A 15,234-nucleotide genomic window follows, 5' to 3' on the forward strand; every position below is an offset into this window, starting at 1 on the left:
AAATTTCTAAAGGACAGAGACCGTCTTTTATCCATTTCTATATATGTTAGCATGCAGAGGCATTTAATAAATTTTTATTAACTGAACCAATGCTATCTCTAGAATATTAAGACAGCTGCCACTCCTCCCCTGAAATCTAAGGGTGGCACAGGTGCCAAGGAATCTTTTGCTTGCTCCTGTATGCATAACTAAGTTTAACCATTTGGGTTACTTATGTGTATGCTGACTAGTTACCAAATGACCTGTAGTTTCTAGAAGCTAGGTTGGCTAATCCTGTGCCACTCTTGAGCCTTACCATTGTTTTTTAAGCCAGGAAAAAAAATAACCTGTGTAAATAGAAAATCCCAAGTCTTAAACCCCAAATCAAAAGAAACATGATATTCTCAAAAATACCTTGACACCAGAGCCAATTGCTGCAGGTACCTCATCTGTATTAATAGTTATTAAGGAGAACCTGAACAGAGTGAAATCCTAGTAGAATTTTGTAAGTGAGATCAGTTGTGGAGGCCCTCTTAATTCATCAGAGTCCATGATAGACCACTCAAGGAAACACAGACTATCAGAACTTAAGGACGAGAGATCCGTTTTATCAGAGTCAACAGGCTTATCTCTCTTAGGAAAAGGAGATAGCTTTGTCTGCTGCTTGCCAATCCTTTGTCTATATCCCTAAGGGAGAATAAGTTAATGACCCATAGGAGTTGCCTTCTCTGAAAGGTGATTTAAACAGCCTCTAATGCCTCTACCCTAATACTAATATTCATCTCATCCAGAAACTTCTGTCATGTCTCCTTACAAGATTCTACCAATGCAGAGGCCTGCTTTTTCCTATGAAAGCCCTGACACATGATTATATAACCTTTGGACCAGTACCTAGCTTCAGGAACTGGCACCCTCCCTTCTCCCTTTCCAGATTAAGAAAAGGTACATTCTTGCTGTCATCTCTCTCAGCCCAACACTACTCCCGAGTAAGAGTCCTTCATCATTTTCCAGGCGTGACTAACTCACCCGTATAGGTAACCATCCCAGAAACCCTGAAGTTTCAAAAATGAAAACTCTTGCTTAGAAATGTTCTCCATAGACAAAATGAGATTGGTTTGCCAGGTCCAAGATGAACTATCCACCAGGAGCAGTGGATTCAGGGAATGCCCACTCACAGTAAATCCAACAGTTTCAATGCTTTATGCCTGGTAGGCTCACTTGCAGGTACTTCTTGAAAGGTAAAGTTTCTGTTATGTAAATCAGCATGTTGTGGGTCCCAAAATTAAGGAATCCAATGGATTGAGCCTGATATAATAACTATATAATAACACAACTTCTGTATAAGAGATCTAAACTTTAGAGCAACCATCTCTCCAGAATCACGGTATTTGATTCTTTACCTGTTGGGGAAAAATATTTTTAGAGCATTGTCCATTCTTATTCCTGGTTTGAAAGGACTTTCTGGTAGCAGAATAAGCCACTAGCAAAGCTGGGAGGAACAATTTTAAAGGGACTGCTTTTGAGCTGCCTATCTCATATAACCAGAACTTCTATTCAGTGTGTTTTATCTGGTATGGTAAGTGCAATTTGTAATAACATATAAATTCCCTTGTCAAGGAAAACAGCCCCTGCCTATATGAGTTATTTTCAATCTTGATGCACATTAGAATCACCTAGACAGCTTTAAAAAATACTGATGTCCAGGCCCCACTCAAAATATTCTTATTTAATTGATCTGGGGCAATGCAAACCCATGAGTATTATTTTTTCTAATTCCCCAAGTGATTCTAATGGGTGCCCAGAATTGAGAACTTCTGCTTAGATTTATAATCTCTCTTTGATAATCTTTTAAATTTATTTAGCTTTACAGTGTTCTACAAAGATAATCTTCCCTGGAGGACTAAAGGGTGAGATTGATGATGAACTCAGTAATTTTCCTACCTGAAGCCATCGGGGAATGGATTGGTCACCACTTCCCACTGGGCCACTATTTTAGATATAGAAAAATTAACCTAAAAGGGATATTTATCATTAGACGTGTTCATGAACTGAATGTGGTTGTGCTACATGGGAGATATAAATCTAGAGGAAATATTACACTTGTCTGTAGATCAAATATTCTCACTTATCATTTATCATCTAAAGACATATTTAAAAATTCTGCCTTGGTTACTCAGGGGAAAGGTTTCTTCCCTCACTTTCTTCTAACAGATTAACGATGACTTAAACCTGGTCTGCCCTTGATCTTCTCAGGTCTGATTTGACGAGGAAGGTTTGGCAGCCAAATGAATCCCTGACCAAGTTCATGTGCAATATGTGGAGTAAAAGATAAGAAAGGTTGATTGTGATTTCTACAAATTTTAAATCTTTCTTCTCTGAAAGGTGTAAAGAAGTCTGGCTGCAAAGGGACCCCGAGACTTGAGGAATAACATGGTGGTGAGTTCCCCATGTCTCCTTATTACTGCCCATATATCCCAGACAGGGCACTGCAGAAACCTGCAACAGACACAGACCAAAAGAGCTTCTGGAAGAGCTTGCTCTCCCCAAGCCAAGGGACCAGAAAACATGTAGCCTAACATTAGAAATCTTCTTGGCAATACCCTCCTTACTCCAGCCAAACAACCAGGGGAAAAAGTCACACCTTGCACCCCTGCAGTTTCAGCCATGGAGTGGGAAGTTGATCTTCTACCCCAGTCCCTGGCCCAGACAAAAGCAGGCAGCACTCAGATCCCTCCATCATTGTTTGATGTCTGAGGGACTCAGCAGGGAGATGATCATCCAGCCTCTGCCTGATGAAGAGGGCAATGCTCCAATTTCCCCGCCAGGGTACTGGAGCCCACTGGGAGCTGAGCATCCACCTCTACTCAACATCAAAGAGACTGACAGTGAGATGCCAGTTGGAGCTAATAAGTGCTCCACTCTCACCCCACCCCTGGCGTCAGCAAGACTTAGTGAGGACCTGCGCCCCCACATACACCTAGCATCCAGGAGGTAGAGAGTGGTATGAGGTGGGGCAGTTAGTTGACAGTCCACTTACCCCTCATGCTCCTTCCCCTCGTGTCAGTAGGGCATAGTGTGGAGCCAAGCTTCCAACCACACCCTGCAGCAACAAAGCAGTGTGAGTGGGTGCTTACTTTTGCCACAATGGAGTAGACTAGACTTTGCAAGAAGCTGAACATATACAGTCACCCAGACCTTGAGGTATACTTTAACAGGGGCATGACCTTCACATAAAAGGTGATTAAACAGGAACCAGTCTCATAATATAATACCCAAAATGTCTAGGGTACAATCGAAAATTGTGCACCATATCAAGAGCCAGAAAAATCACAGTACAATTTAGAAAAGCAACCAACAGATACCAGCATAAGATGAATCAGATGCCAGAACAATTTGACAAGGATTGCAAAGCAACCACCATAAAAATGCTTCAATGAGAAGTTACAGATTCTCTTGAAACAAATGAAAAATTAAAATCTCAGCATGGAAATAGAAATTTATTTTTTAAAAAAGAACCAAATGGAAATTAGAGAACTGAAAATTACGGGACATGAAAAAAAACTCACTATACATACAACAATAGAATGGGAATGATAGAGAGTAGAATCCGTGAACTTGAAGACAGATCAATAGAATTTACCCAGTCTGAACAATGAGGAAATAGGGTGAAAATAAAATAAAAAGAGTCTCAGGGACCTGTGAGACAATAACCCACATAAACATACAGATTCAAGAAGCTAAGCAAACCTAAAGTAGAATTCAACCCAAAAAAAATCCATGCCAAGACATATAATAATTAACTTTTCGAAAACTGAAAGATAAAGAAGAAATCCCAAAGCAGCCAGACAGAAATAACACAGTACAGGCATACCTCAGAGAAATTGCAAGTTTGGTTCCAGACCATCATGATAAAGCAAATATCACTATAAAGTGAGTCACGTGAATTTTGTGGTTTCCCAGTACACATAAAACTTAGGTTTACAATATACTATATAGACTATTACATAGTACAATTGCATTATGTCTAAAAAATATATTTACGTACCTTAATTAAAAATATTTTCTTGCTAAAAACTGCTAACCATCATCTGAGCCTTCAGTGATTCATGGTAGTAACATGAAAGGTAACTGATCACAGATCACCAGAACAAATAGAATGATAATGAAAAAGTTTAAAATATTGCAAGAATTACCAAAATGTGACACAAAGACGTGAAGTAAGCAAATGTTTTTGGAAAAATGGTGCCAAGGGACTTGCTCGATGTAGGTCGCCACAAACCTTAAATTTGGGAAAAATGCAATATCTGAGAAGTGCAATAAAATGAGGTATGCCTGTATAAAGATGTCAGAAGAAAAATTTAACCTTCCACGTTATAACTAGAAAAGGTAGGGAAAGTTAAATTCAAAAGAAACAGGTGCAGTGGAATAAAAATATAAAAACAGAAATGAAGGAAATTAAAAACAGAAGAGAAATAAAAAAACATGAGGCACAAAGTCTTAAGGTCTGTAAAGACCAATGAAATTGACAAATTCCTCTCCAGACTGATCAGGAAAATAAGAGCAAGGATAAAAATGACTGGTATCAGAAATTAAAGATCATCACTATAGGCAGTAAAAATATTAAAAATAAAATAGTATGAAAAACTTAATTACAACACATTCAGCAGTTTAGATAAAATAGACAATTTCCTAGACAAACATAAGCTTTCCAATAGTCGGTTAAAGCCTGATATCTATTAATAAGTAGCCCTATATCTCTTTAAATTGTATAAGTAAAATTTTTTCTTACAAAATAAACTTCCGGCTAGATGTTGTGCTGGTGAATGTCAAACATTTAGGGAAGAAAAAATAACAATCTATACAATCATTTTTTCCAGCCCAGCTTATGAGACAAGTATAACCCTGCTTCCAAAACCAAATAAAGGTTTTGCAAGGAAACTTCAGGCCACAATTGCTTATTATATAAAAGCAAAAACCATTAACAAAATGTTAGCAAATTGAAATCAGTGATATGTAAAATGGAAAGTGTTATAATTAAGGAATTTTATCATAGGAAAACAAGGTTGTTCAATATTTTTTTAAAATTCATTAAAGTCAATTCACTAAATTAACAGCATACAAGAGAAAAATATAATGAGTGACTGGATTTTAAAAATGCATGTGACAAAATTTAACATAAATTTGTTAGAAAAATTCTCAATAAGGTAATAATATAAAGGAAAGGAACATCCTTAACCTGATAAAAGTCATCTACAAAAGCCGTACAGGTGACATCATACTTATAAGTGAAAGACAGTGTTATTCTTGTATATTAAGACAAGGCAAGATATCTATGTTCACTACTTCTATTCAGGATTGAACTGGAGTTCTTAAACAGGGCAACAGAAGAAGAAAAATTTCTTAAAGGGTTACAAAATAAAAAGAAAGAAGTCAATTCTCTACTCACAGATGATTTGTACCTATGTGTAGAATATACTAACAAATCTAGAAAACGGCTACTAGAACTAAAATGTCTAGCAGAATCAGATGTTACAAGATCAATATACAAAAAATCAAATGTATTTCTGTATACTAACAATAAAGTGGGGAATTGAATTAAAGATAATTTATCATAATGTCAAAATTAAACATGTAGAAAGACACATTTAACAAATTAGTATTAGTCTTATACACTGAATATTACAAAACGTTTTTAGGAGAAATTTTAAAAGAACTTGGTACATGCAAGATATATAATATTCATGTGTTGGAAGACTCAAAATTGTTATGATGTAATTTATCCCCAAAGTGATCTAAAAATTCAAAGTAATCTCAATCAGAATCCCAAGAAGTGATTTTCTTTTAGAAGAAATTACCAAGCAGATTACAAAATTCATGTGGAATAGGCAAAACAATCTTGAATAAGAACAACAAAATTTGAGAACTTACAATGTCTGATTTTTAAATTTATTTTAAATCTATAATAATAAAGATAGTGTTATATTGACATAAAAATAGATAAGCAGTCCAATGGAACAAATTGGTGAGTCCAGAAATAGACCTAAGTGTAAAGTGTCAATTAATTTGGGGAAAAATTGTCCAGAATTTAACTAAATATGTGTGGTCAAGCTTGTTTTTTTTTTTAACCGAAGGATCTTTCATGGGGAAAGGAGAGAAGGTAATTTAATGGGGAAAAAGATAGTCTTTTGAACATATGGATACTGCTGTATCAAAAAAGGTACCTTTACACTTATTATGCACCATGCAATGAAATTAACTCAAAATTAATCATTGCTATTCACAGCTATAATATATTTAGAATAAAACATAGAATATTTTCATCATTGATGTAGTTCAATATTCCTTAGATGTGTTTCTGTAAGCACAACATAAAAAAATCACTTGTTAAATAGGACTTCTTCAAAATTAAAACTTTGCTCTTTGAAAGGCATTATTAAGGAAATGAAAATGCAAGACACAAACTGAAAGAAAATATTCACCATGCATATATATGAAAAAGTATGTGTATCCAAAATGTGTAAAAAATTAGAATTCAATAATGATATGACAAATAGCACATGAAAAGATACTGAATTTTATGTCACTAGGAAAGTAAAAATTAAGAGCACAGTGAGATAACACTATACTAAAAATTATGTTATAAAGACCAACAACAGCAAATTGGGGTGTAACAACTAGAAATTTCATACATTGCTGGTCAGAATGTAAAATTTTGCAAACACTTTGGCATTGTCTTTTGAAGGTAGTTATACACTTATATTATGGCTAAGTGATTCAACGCTAAGGCATTTACCCAAAAGCGAGAAAATCACATGTCCACACAAATATTTATACATTAATGTTCATAGCTGCTATAATTCATAGTAACCCCAAACTGGAAACAGAACAACTGTAAACTCCTGGATGAGTGGACAATCCAATTTCCTAAAATCTATAGAATAGAATTTATTCAGCAATGTAGGTATTCAATGAATAGATGAAACTGATACATGAGAAAATGTGATACATCTCAAACAATTAAAGTGATTTCTTATTTTATTTACTTTTAACTGAAATACAGTTGATTTTAAATATTATATTCATTTCAGGTGTAAAACATAGTGATTCGATGTTTTTATAGATTATACTCCATTTAAAGTTATTACAAAATAATGGCTGTATTTCCCTGCTCTGAGCAATATATCCTATTGCTTATTTATTTTGTACATAGTATTTGTGTCTCTTAATTACATTTCTATCTTTCCCCTCCCCCTTTCCTTACCCCACTGGTAACCACAAGTTTGTTTTCTATATCTTTCAGTCTGTTTTGTTATATACATTCATTCTATTTTTTTAGATTCCACGTGTAAGTGATAACAGAGTATTTCTTTCTCTGTCTGACTTATTTCACTAAGAATAATATTCTCTAGGTCCATCCATGTTGTTGCAAATAGCAGAATTTCATTCTTTTTTATGGCTCAGTAGTATTCCATTGTATACATATACCACATCTTTATGCATTCATCTCTCGATGGGCACTTAGGTTTGCTTCCATATCTTGGCTATTGTAAATAATGCTGCTATGAACATTGGGGTGCATGTATCTTTCTGAATTAGTGTTTTTGTTTTTTCAGACATATATCCAGCAGTGGAATTGTTGGATCATATGGTAGTTCTACTTTTAGTTTTTTGAAGAACCTCCATACTGTTTCCCATAGTGGCTATACCAATTTACAATCTGAGCAACAGTGCACTAGAGGTCCCTTCTCTCCACATCCTCACCAACATTTGTTATTTGTGTTCTTTTTGATGATAGCCATTTTGACATGTGTGAGGAAATATCTCATTGCACTTTTGATCTGCGTTTCTCTGATGATTTGTGATTTTGAGTATTTTTTCATGTGCCTGTTGGCCATCTGCGTATCTTCTTTGGAAAAATGTCTATTCAGATCTTCTGACCATTTATTAATCAGGTTGTTTGGTTTTTTGATCTTGAGTTGTATGGGCTGTTTATATATTTTGGATATTAACCCCTTATCGGTCATATCATTTGCAAATATTTCCTTCCATTTTCTTTTTGTTTTGGCAGTGGTTTCCTTTGCTGTACAAAAGCTTTTAAATTTAATTAGGTCCAATTTGTTTATTTTTGTTTTACTCTAGGAAATGGATCCAAAAAAATATTGTTGTGATTTATGTCAAAGAGTGTTCTGCCTATATTTTCTTCTATGAGTTTTATAGTATCCAGTCTTCCATTTAGGTCTTTAATTCATTTTGAGTTTATTTTTGTATATGGTATGAGGAAATGTTCTAATCTTATTCTTTTACATGTATCTGTCCAGTTTCCCCAGCATCACTTATTGAAGAGACTGTCTTTTCTTTGTACCTTCTTGGCTCCTTTGTTTTAGATAAAATGACCATAAGAGTGTGGGTTTATTTCTGGACTCCCTATTCTGTTCCATTGATCTGTATGTCTGTTTTTGTGTCAGTACCATGCTATTTTGATTACTGCAGCTTTGTAGTACAGTTCGAAGACATGGACCGTGATACATCCAACTTTGTTCTTTTTTTCTTAAGTTTGCTTTGGCAATTCTGGGTCTTTTGTGGTTCCATATATGTTTTAAGATTATTTGTTCTATTTCTGTGAAAAATGTCATGGGTATTTTTAATGAGGATTACATTAAATCTGTACATTGCTTGGGGTGGTATGGCAGTGTTGTGACAATATTAATTCTTCCAATCCAAGAACACAGAATATCTTTCCATTTTTTTGTACCATTTTCAAATTCCTTCACCAATGTTTTGTAGTTTTCAGAGTATAGGTCTTTCACTTCCTTAGTTAAGTTTATTCCTAGGTATTTTATTCTTTTTTTTTTTTTTTTGGAAAAGAAAAAAGTTTTATTTATAGGTTCCATCCCTAACTGAGCTGGCCCATCCCCTCCCATGGTTCTAAGTGCAGCCCAAGGCTGCAGACTTCCCACCGTGGTCTTCAGCTCCAGAGCAAGCCACCTGCAAACCACCCACATCTTCCCAGGGGCTGGCAATGATGATATAATCTATATTCAATTAATTTATACATACCCTACTGTAGAACAGGGTTTGTTACAGTGGCAGAGCCTGGTAATTATTAAAACTGAAACCTTTATCTGCACTGGTTCAAGTCCTCTTCCTAAGAATATGTTTATAATCAACATTCTTTCACAAATTACCCAATTTAATTCATCATAGCATTCCTCATATTAACTAAATGGAGAATCCTAGGCTATATACAAATCCAGAAAGGGCCAAAAATCATCAACCCCCATGGATTATTACAACCCATTGCTGAGGCATTCAAATTACTTATTAAAGAACCACTATGTCCATCAACATCTTCAATTTATATATTATTGCCCCAATACTAGCCTTAACCCTGGCTCTCACAACATGAATTCCTCTTCCCATATCTTATCCACTAATTAATATTAATGTAGGCATATTATTTATATTAGCCATATCACACCTAGCCATTTATTCCATCCTCAGATCTGGATGAACTTCACATTCAAAATACTCACTCACTGGAGTTCTAGGAACCATAGCACAGACAATCATCTCATATGAAGTAATGTAGCAGTTATTCTATTCTCAGTCTTACTGATAAATGGATCATTTACACTTTCAACAGTAATTATTACACAAGAACACCTATGACTAATTTTCTCCTGACCCCTACCCAGAATTTGATTATCTCCACAGTAGCAGAAATCTAATGAAGCCCCACTTGATTTAACAGAAGTAGCATCAAAACCTGTGTATGTCTTCAATGTAGAAAATGTAGCAGGCCCATTCACCCCGTCCCTCCTAGAGAATATGTCAATTTCCCTATAATAAACATTTCCACAACAGTCTATTTTTAGGAGCATTTGACAATCCCTAGGTGCCAGAATTATAGATTCTTTCATCTTGTGAATATAGTTTTTTTAAAAAATAATTTTTATAGTTTTACTACCTTTAAACAAAATGTACTCCATTGCTGTGGAATATTCCTTCATAGGAGTGTGCATGGTTCATTTCTGCATCCGCCTGTGATGGCCTTCAGGTTCTTTCAGGTTTGGCTCCTGTGGCTGCGAGTCCATGTCCGTGTGTCCTGGTGCAGGGCTGGTGGGTTTGTGTTCAACTGGGAGGAGCACTGTGGGTCTCTGTGCACGGACTTCGCTATCTGAGGCCCGATTGTTTCAGAAGTGGTTGCATCCCCCCGTTGCGTACCAGGCTTTCCATTGCTCCACATCCTGCTGATATTTGATACTATGTCTTTCATGTCTGTCATTCTGGTAGGTGTATGCACAGTATTTTTCTTATGGCTTTAATCCCTCTGTTGTTAGTGAAGTTGTGCATCTTGTGGTATTCATGGACTATTTCCTGGCACAAGGTGGCCATCCCTGGTTTCACATCAACATGATCTCAGGCACAAATCTCCTTGTTTTTCCATTTTGTCTTTAAGTTACATGCTGAAACAACCGGCCCGTGGTCCCCAGGACTGTCGCGGCTTCGGCCGCCGGGGCCCCTCCAGAGCTGGCAGCCTCAGTGAGGTCACCCTCCCCTTGGGCTCCGGGGCACTTCAGTGACGGCGAAAGGAACAGACCCCGAGCCGGGAGTTCCAGCTCTGCGGAAACGCGGGCTCCGTTCTGGGCGAGGAGGTGGAACCGCTCTCTATTTTACTCTTTTTGATGTGATGGTAAATGGGATTGTTTCCTTAATTTCTCTTTGATAGTAATTACTAGTGTATATAAAAGCAACACATTTCTGTATATTAATCTTGTATCCTGCAACTTTACTGAATTCATTTATTAATACTAATAGTGTTTTTGGTGGAGACTTCAGGGTTTTCTATATATGGTGTCATGTCCTCTGTAAATAGTGACAGTTTTACTTCTTCCCTTCCAATTTGAATGCCTTTTATTTCTTGTTTGATTGCTATGGCTAGGACTTCTAATACTATATTAAATAGAAGTGGTGAGAGTGGGCATCCTTGTCTTATTCCTGATTTTAGAGGAAAATCTTTCATCTTTTTACAGTTGAGTATGATGTTTGCTGTGGGTTTGTCATAAGTGGCCTTAATTATTTTGAGATATGTTCCCTCCTTACCCACTTTGAAGAGGGTTTTATTGCAAATGAATGAATGAATTTTGTCAAATATTTTTTCTGCATCTATCAAGATGATCATGTGATTTTTAGCCTTCCTTTTGTTAATGTGGTGTATCACATTGATTGATTTGTGAATATTGAACTAACCTTGCATCCCTGGAATAAATCCCACTGCATCATGGTGTATGATCCTTTTTATATATTGTTGAATTCCATTTGCTGATATTTTGTTGAGGATTTTTGTATCTATATTCATCAAAGATATTGGCCTGTAATTTTCTTTCTTTCTTTTGTTTCTTTCTTTCTTTCTTTCTTTCTTTTGTAGTGTCTTTGGCTTTGGTATGCAGGTAATGGTGGCCTTGTAGAATGAATTTGGGAGTGTTCCATTCTCTTCAACTTTTTGGAATAGTTTGAGAACGGTAAGTGTTAGCTCTTCTTTTTATGTTTCATAGAATTCCCTTGTGAAACTGTTCGGTCCTGGTCTTTTGTTTGCTGGGAGTTCTTAAAATACACATTCAATTTCACTACTAGAGATTGGTCTGTTCACCTTGTTTATTTCTTCCTGATTCAGTCTTGGAAAGTTGTTTGTTTCTAGAAATTTGTGTGTGTCTTTAGTTCTGAAGTGAGTCTCTTGTAAGCAGCATATATGTGGGTCTTGTTTTTTTTTATCCAATCAGCCACCCTATGTCTTTTCATTGAAGCATTTAGTTCATTGACATTTGAAGTAATTATTGATAGATATGTACTTACGGCCACTTTATAACTTGTTTTCTGTTTGTTTCTGTAGTTCTTTCCAATTCTTCTTTTTTTATTTCTTCCCTTGTGGTTTGATTGATTTTTCCTTTAGTGGTATGCTTGTGTTCTTTTTTCTCTTGTTTTTATGTATTTGTTGTAGGCTTTTTATTTGTGTTTACCTTAGCGTTCATATATGTTGACCTATATCTATTTGTTTTAAACAGGTAGTGCTTTAAGTTCAAACAAATTCTAAAAGAGCTACATTTTTTACTTCATTCCCCCACACTTTGTGTTTTTGATGTTATATTTTACATCTTCATGTTTATCCCTTTACTGATTATTATAGTTATACTTGATTTTACAACTTTTTAATCTTTGTATTAGCTGATTTAATTATTTGATCTTCAGCTTTTACTATATATTTGGCTTTACTAGTGGGATTTTTCTTTCCTATAGATTCTTATTTCTTGTTATGGCCTTTCCTTTTCCACTTATAGAAGACCCTTTAACATATCTTTTAGGGTCAAGTTAGTATCGATGAACTCTTTTAGTTTTACTTATCTGAAAAGTTCTTTATTTCTCCTTCAGTCCTAAATGATAACCTTGCTGGGTAGAGTATCCTGGGTTGAAGATTTTTCCCTTTCGATGCTTTAAATATATTATGCCACTCCCTTCTGACCTGCAGTGTTTCCACAGATAAACCAGCTCATAGACTTCTGGGGGGTTACCTTGTATTTGACTCTTTTTCTCTTGCTGCCTTTAGAATTCTCTATTTTTAACTTTTGCCATTTTAATTATGATGTGTCTTGGAGTGGTTTTGTTTGGGTTCATCTTGTTTGGGACCCGCTGTGTTTCCTGTACCTGGATATCTGTTTCCTTCTTCAGGCTTGGGAAGTTTTCAACCATAATTTCGTTAAATACATTTTTGACCCCCTTCTGTCTCTTCTCCTTTGGGGACCTCTATAATGCAAATGTTGGTACATTTGATGTTATTGCAAAGATCCCTTATACTGTTTTCATTTTTTGTTTTTGCTGTTCTGCATGTGTGATTTGCATTATTCTGTCTTTTAGATCACTTATGCATTCTTTGAATCACCTAGTCTGCTCTTCATTCCTTCTGTGTGTTTTTCATTTCAGTTATTGTATCCTTTAGTTCTGATTGGTTCTTTTTTATATTTTCTTGTTCCTTGTTAAAATTCTTACTGTGTTCGTCTATTCTTTTTCTGAATTCAGTTACAGTTCTTATTACTAATGTTTTTAATTCTTTATCTGGTAAATTGTTTATTTCTCTTTCATGAGTTGTTTTTCCAGTGGTTTTTTTTCTTGCTCTTCAATTAAGACAAATTTCTCTGCCTTCTCATTTTGCTTATCTTTCTCTGTCTCTATGAAATTAGGTGAAATAGTTAACTGTGGTGGTCTTGAAGTGGGACCCTTATGTGGGAGCATCTCTAGACAGTCTGTGTGTGCCCATTGGCTTTGGTGGGACAGCTGGATTTGAATTGAACACAAGTAATGTCTTTTCTCAGGGTGTGCTGGCAGCTGTCACCTTGGTAAGAGGTGGTGCTGGAGATTGAGGGGATAGGACCAGAGCCAGGTATGAGGCCAGGCATCCCCACAACTCAGTGACCATCACCACCCTATGGAGGGGGTGGGCAGGGGGCAGGCCCCAAGTTGCTGGAGCAGAAGGCCTGAGGGTTGGGTCTAAGCTGGCTCAGTTCCCTTTAACTGTGTGCTCTTCTCCTCCTAACACAGGCACCCTTACCCCAGAGGGGAGTATTGCTAGAGTAAGAGGGCCAGATGTGGGTATTCAGCAAAGGTCAGGGCGTGGGCTGTGGCAGTCTAGGCTCTGTCAAAGATCTGGACTGCCGCTAATGTGACATTTATGCAGTCACCAGTAATGGCTTCCCCCTCCCTGTTCAGATGCCGCTTAGGGTCTGAGCTGCCTCAGCATCGCACAGCCAGCCAAGCTTTTTCTTTGGTTGGGGCAGCCGTCACTCCAGTTTGAACCTGTGACACAAGGCGAGCGGTGCTAGAGTGGGTGGTCAGCCCAGGCTAGGGCTTGCACCGGATAGGTCATGGGAAATGAATCAGCCACCTGCACAGTTTCAATTTCAGTCAACCCCCTCTGCCCTGCTTTGGGAGCAGGCAAGCATTCGTGTGCTCCTCATGAGCAGGGTCCGGGCTTCCCACAGCCCTCTTGTTAGTCCCACTGGCCTTCCAACCAGTCAAGAGGGTTCATCTTCCTTTCGTAGAACCCCAGGGCTGGGGCACCCAATATGTGGCTCAAATGGCTCACTCTCCAGAGAGGGTCTCCACCCATGTAGTTTCCCTTTCCCTCTGAGTCCCTTCCCAGGGGCACACAAACCTCATTACTTCTCTTCCCTTCCTACCAGTTTCCCTGTGGATCTTTCTTACAGCTTTGATTGTACAGGAATCATTTTGCCAGTCTCCAGTTAGTTTTCAGCAAGAATTGATCCACATGTACATGTATTTTTTGATGTGTTCATTTAGGGGAGGTAAGTTCTGCATCCTTCTACCCTGCCATCTTGATTTCTCTCCCCCATCATAGTGATTTTTTTAAAAAGCCAGGCAAAGCCAGTCAATACTGTATGATTCCATTTCTATGAACGTTTACATAAAATGTATTATTTCCATTCATATGATACTCTAGAAAAGTTAGATTTCATCAGTATTGGTATAAATGAGACAGTAGTAACATGAGCACAGGAATGGATGGAGATTAACTAGTGAAATAAGTTTTTTAGGAAAATGGAAATGTTTTACATCTTGATTATGGTGGCAGTTACATGGGTATACACATTTGTCAGAACTCAGTGAATATACAATTATGTATATATGTATGTATAGATAGATAGTATATAGCACTTATATAGATGTGTGTCTGTGTGTACATATATATGCATGTATATATCCTCAATGAAGTTGATAAAAAATTTAAAAATATATAATTTTTTATTCCTGAGTATCTATTATTCTGCTTCCTCATCATAGAAATTTCAAAGCCCAGAGACCCTCCTTTTATTATAAATCATTTCTGGCCCTTTAAGTCCAAGCTAGTTGTAGCGTTTTCTTTCACACAGCCTTCTTAAATCCTTTATGCATTTGCTATGAATATAATTGGGATTCACACCATGTTCCAAAAGCCTCACCTGTAAGTCTTTTTTGAGATAGATCCTTTTATACTTTGGTCCTTGGATAAGAAAATTGTAGCACAATGCACTGATGATTCTGCGAAGCCCTTTTGTTAATTCTACCTGAGTCTACTCTGCACTGCCTTAAATCTTTCTGAATCTTTAGAAGTGGGCCTTATAGTCACATCCTGATTTCCTCTATATCTAATGCCTTTTATTGCTACAGTGTTTTCTAAGAATGAAAATCCTTTTTTTATTCTTCAAT

The 15,234-nt window shown here is 36.6% G+C and overlaps 1 long non-coding RNA gene across 10 annotated transcripts in view; it reads left to right on the plus strand.

The window, feature by feature from the left end:
* The window catches only part of LOC130705022 (uncharacterized), a 92,004-nt gene that overhangs the window by 41,911 nt on the left and 34,859 nt on the right, over positions 1-15,234 (plus strand). For 8 of the 10 annotated variants that reach the window (XR_009005620.1, XR_009005614.1, XR_009005617.1 and 5 more), the window contains one exon: positions 2,362-2,415. The exons of 1 other annotated variant lie outside the window; for it this stretch is intronic. This is a non-coding gene — a long non-coding RNA (uncharacterized LOC130705022). Of the gene's footprint in view, positions 1-2,361; positions 2,416-10,438; positions 10,673-11,407; positions 11,502-15,234 lie in introns of all 10 variants that reach the window. One more of the 10 variants, XR_009005623.1, reaches the window with a different exon arrangement.

Source organism: Balaenoptera acutorostrata, chromosome 16, assembly GCF_949987535.1.
Source record: "Balaenoptera acutorostrata chromosome 16, mBalAcu1.1, whole genome shotgun sequence".
NCBI lineage: Eukaryota > Metazoa > Chordata > Mammalia > Artiodactyla > Balaenopteridae > Balaenoptera > Balaenoptera acutorostrata.